At 37.3% G+C, this 5,320-nt stretch overlaps 1 long non-coding RNA gene across 1 annotated transcript; it reads left to right on the plus strand.

Moving 5' to 3' along the window:
- The first annotated feature begins 872 nt into the window (after window positions 1–872).
- On the plus strand, window positions 873–5,320 carry LOC127859910 (uncharacterized). The gene is made up of 3 exons (XR_008039525.1): window positions 873–896; window positions 2,757–2,989; window positions 4,918–5,320. It is a non-coding gene; the product is annotated as an uncharacterized LOC127859910 (long non-coding RNA).

The raw sequence follows: 5,320 nt of genomic DNA on the forward strand, positions 1-5,320 counted from the left end.
CTGTATATTTGAATTGTCAATTTATCACATTTTCCTTATTTCGTGTAATGTGCATTGTTTATAGTCCATGCATATACTTTTGACATTTAAGAATGAACATCAAGTCATACAAATATCGCACAATTCATAAATAATCTGCAATATTTGCTTTCCGATTTAATTCACGTTAGGCATAGAGCTGTGTAAAGTATGGTAAAAATACCACCACACTGAAATTCGGAACGTCCCATTTTGTACACGGGTATTATCCACTGATTTATCTGTTGTGTAATTGAATGTTTTCCATTCTTTGTGATATATTAAATTATTTTCTTGTACAATAAGGGCATTTAGCATAGACAAATTAAACATTGTGCAAAAGTTTAAACATAATTATGTTTGTATGCAGAAATCTGCAAATGCAACCGAGTTTACCAATGGCTATTATTGGATAAACTGCTCCGGTTCATTTTAACCGCAGTAATGTACATAGAGTACAATGACGTAGCGTGTGACGAAGAAGAAAGTTTATTGAGATCATAAACTCATTTGAATATAGTGATAGGATGGCATAAGGGTCTTTATTTAACTATGCTAAAATAATTATTAAAGACCCACGATGCAAAATCGTCAATTATTGAGTTAAATAGATTATTAGAGGGAGGCGGAAAACTACAACGGGCGAGGCATGGTCAGGGGTGATAACCCCAAAAAAGGGTTAGGGTTTGGGTTAGTGTTAGGGGTCGGGTTAGGGTTAGGGTTGGGTTTAGGCTAACCCAAACCCTAACCCGACCCCTAACACTAACCCAAACCCTAAACATAACCCTCTAACCCCCCCTTGCGCAATACCATACCATGCCTCGCCCGTTGTAGTTTTCCGCCTCCCTTCTTAGATGGATTTTAAAGAGTAATTAAAGGTAAGAAACTAGTTCGAACGTGTTTTGGTTTTTGTTTGTACTTTTGTCGTTCCCTGTTCTCGGGGAAATTATTTTAACATGGGCGCCATTGATGCATCGGATCACACACGTCATACCCATAACATTATAGCGAAAACACGTTCTGCGCGTCCTTAAATTTGTCGTCCGAAGTCGGAAAACGTATTGCCCTGTATATTAAGTCAAATAAAGTGTCAATCGCTGCAATTGTCTGTTTACTCGTCGATGGTGTATATGTATGTTGACATCGACATCATTTTGTCAGGAGCAATCGCCGCCATATTGGATTTTGATCATTTTCTTTCGAAAATAAAATGATGTATAGTATAGGGATAATACACGTTTTCATGGGCATGATCATCTGCGGGCGCTCGAAAAATCCGTTCGGATTTTGAGAGCGCCCGCAGATGATCATGTCCGAGAAAATGTGTATTTTCGCTATTATTGTATAAACAAATCACACATACCAAAATAATGTTAAATAACATTGAAAACAATATGTTTTGTTAATTCGACATCGACAAAATAATTCGATTATTTCAATACAGTTCAAGGTTGTGTTTTACATATGCCTCACTCGGTCATCATCCGAAATGACGAGGCTTTACCTTTGGATAGGCAGTTTTTGATTTAAAATGTGTTTTAACAGTGGATTAATGCAAAGTTGGAATGCAGCCGCGCAAAGTAAGAAATGAGGACTAATTTTGGAATTTACAGCAGGAACGTTGAAGGCACATAAACACTTACATTTACAGCATAGTATTTAGCTAAAGAAACTTCAGCGTACAGTTTATATAGTAATGACAGACCTGTAAAGTCGCGCCAGTCAAAAATCATAAAAAGCGACATTTAAAGTTATGGTAGCCAGAACTACATAGTCTTTTCAAAGTATTGAGTAAATAACCTTAACTTCATTGACGTTGCCAATAAAATAAAGCTGTTGTCAAGAGAGTGCAGATGGTATAACTTGAAAAGTGGATTGTCATTATCCCTGCATGCATGAGGAAACTGGTGCTAATTCAGTTCCCCATTAATGCTTGGTAAGTCGTCGAAGGCTGGAGATGGGAAGTAACTGCGCGTGGACCAGATTATGGATATGAAAAACACATAAAAGGGCTTGAACGGCACGTGAATCGCATTGTTAATACACGATTTCTCCCGTTCAAGCCCTGCTTTTGCCAAGTTTCTGCACCCCGCCAGAGGGCATTATAGATAGAGTTTATGCAATAATAAAGTAAAATCTTCTTTTCGCGGTCGTAATGTATTACAATTCGCATGCTGCTTCAAATTGAATCGAGGCATATGGTGATATTTTTACTCGCTTTACAGTTTGTGTGTGAAATTTTGTAAGACTTTTGTGTTCCAGAACAAATACATTTATATCACTACGCATGGTTACATTTGTTTGATTTTAAGCGCTTAAATTAAGAATGAATTAAAATTATTGTTAAGGTTATTAGATCTATTTTATGTTTAATGTCACGTTGAAAAAAATCAAATGGGATAAATAGAATACTAGGATAAGCGTTCAATACAGAGAAGTTTATGTTTCTCGGCTCGAACACTGAAGGCCTTCGCCAAGGCTCGCGCTCCCGGCGTTCTAAGCCTTGCAACATAAACTTCTCTGTATTTAACGCTAACCTAGTATTCTCTATGTCCGCATGTGGACTTGTCGTGTTATTGCTTGAACAGGGGTTGTCTATGTGCACATACAAGACGATCGTAAGTAGGAACGACAATACTATCTAAATATGGCATGCAACTGTAATAAAATGTGATCATTGGTTTTAATATGTTCGTCGTCATGGTGCCACGCTAATATAACTTTACTGTTTCTTTCAGGACGATTTTTTAAATAAATATCCCGCCGCAGCGGGCTTCAACTTCCACGTGAAAGTACACGTGACCTCGTGGAACAAGACGAGCACAAGCTCCCAGTTCAAGGTCGGTCAGTACGTGAACAGCACGCGCCCAATAACGGACCGATGGAAGCACGTGACCATGCCCGATCGGTTGGCTCCTGGCGGCTATCACACCCACAAGTTTACTCCTAACTTGAATGCCGGGTTCAAAAGGTAACATGCTGTATACTACACCAAGAAGTATGTATTTGATGCCTTTTTTGGTTGATGGGCAATCTGAACTTAGAGCAAAATAGTTGCCATTCAAACTTACGTTAAAGTACAATGGTTCATATGCAATCTGTGTTTATTGTAGAATTGTTTCTATGTCATACGACATTGGCTAGTATAAAGTGGTTGAAATGCAATCTAATGTATGTGTACACTGGTTACGCAATCCTACAAAAGCGAACACTGGTTGCCACGCAATCTGACCTGAGTGTTAACGTGTTGCCATGCAATCTGACTTTAGCGAACACGGGTTGCCACGCAATCAGACTTTAGTGTTCACTGGTTAACGCGCAATTTGACCATAGTGTACACAGTTTGCCATGAAATCTGACTTATGGTCACAGCGGTTGCCAAGCCATTGTAATATAGTGTATAATGGTGTTCATGTTCTATGACCCTTGGAGTACAATAGTATACATGATATATAACCTTAGTGAATAATATTATTTATGCTGTTTGACCTTAATGTCAAATGGACGTCATGTAATATAACCATAGAGTACACACGTTGCCATGCTATCTGACATAAGCGTTTAATGGTTACCATGCAATCTGACCTTAGTGTACAAATGTTTCCATAACATCTTACTAAAGTGTACATTTTACAACCGTTGCCACGCAATTTGGCGTAAGTGCCATAACAATTTTAAACATAGATTTCAGTGTTTGCTATGCAATTTGACATTAAAGTGTACGGTGCTTTCGTGAAATATTTCTATCGGTTAGGGCTTTCTATTCAATCAGACATAATTGTACACGTGTTTTCATGTTAAGCGGTCAATTCTTGCGAAACAATCTGACGTTAATGTGTAAGTTCACAATCCACGCCCGGCATTTTAGTGGCCTAATAAAACGAGGGTCATTAAAAATCTCTTTGTGTATTGACGGAAAGTGTATCGTGGGCCCTTTCATTATAGAATAATTGCAGTAAGACCATTACTATAAAAAATCATAACTTGACAGCCAGCTGGGGGTGGGGTGGGGCAGGCCCCAGAACCCAGGGCCTGCGTACGTGCCTGTATTGAACATGGTATTTCTATATTTAATTCGATTGGGTGTGTAATTAAATGTGGCGATTTAAACAAAAGAGTTGGTAAAAAAGTTATTTTATCCCTTACGATTAAGAACATAATTCATTTGAAGACCCTTTATATGATCCTGATTAAACCCCCGTACGGATCGCGGCCGATAATGTTCAAAATACCGGTAGTCATGGTATTAAATTGATAGATCTTCGCAAAACTACGTCTCTATGTATTGTGAATGGTCGTATTTCTAGTACTAGTAATTACACGTATTGTTTTAATAATATTTCACAAAGTATTGATGTATCTTGGAGGGAATGTATTAACCCTTTGCATGCTGGGAAATTTGTCGTCTGCAAAAATGTCGTCTGCTTAATTTCTAAAATTAGCATTTTCTTCGATTTTTTTTCAAAGAATACTATTCGAATAGCAAACAGTTTGGATCCTGATGAGACGCCACGTTCTGTGGCGTCTCATCTGGATCCAAACTGTTTGCAAAGGCCTTAAAAATTCGGTTCCCGCATTGTAAGGGTTAATAAAACTTTTGATTAGTTTTCGGACCGTTGTTTTCTAAAACTTTTTTGCAATAACAAAACTTTTTGTTTCAAAAGATAGTTTTAAAAATGTGTATACTATTATGGAGATAAGGTTTGTTGTTTGTTGTCCTAGTTCCTTATTCGAATGAGGAATAGTTATTTACACATTATTTAAGCTAAACATATTTGATACAAGCGATTTAGGAAAAATATGACGCCCGAGTAAAAAATGTACCATAATATTATTTAAAGATTAAAATCTTATCAGTTTTTTGTTGTTGCATTTTTATGTTTTTTTTAACCGTTGCAGACACGTGGTGAGTGCGGACGACGCCGTTATTCACCACTTCCGGTCCTGTCGCAAAGAGTGGCTCCAGGGGAATTGCTCTTGCTATCAGTGTGAACAAAGTACAGACGACACTGTCGCGAAACTGTTCGACAAAATAGAACCGGAAGTGTTAAAACTCAGAGCTAAAATATTTGATTCTGATTGAGAAGGTGTGTCGCTCATGGAACTGTTTTCTGTTAAACGTTTTTCTTCTTTGCAATAAATACGCATTAAGTATGAGTGTTTCATATGTTGCAGTTTTGTTTTCAACTACATTTTTATGTGATTTTTAATATTGCAAGAACATATTTATTATTTATTGGATATTTTAAAACCATTTGTTTTTAAAACGATATTAAGAAGAATTAACATGCGACGGCAGAAC

The sequence above is a fragment of the Dreissena polymorpha genome, chromosome 15 (genome assembly GCF_020536995.1).
Source record: "Dreissena polymorpha isolate Duluth1 chromosome 15, UMN_Dpol_1.0, whole genome shotgun sequence".
NCBI lineage: Eukaryota > Metazoa > Mollusca > Bivalvia > Myida > Dreissenidae > Dreissena > Dreissena polymorpha.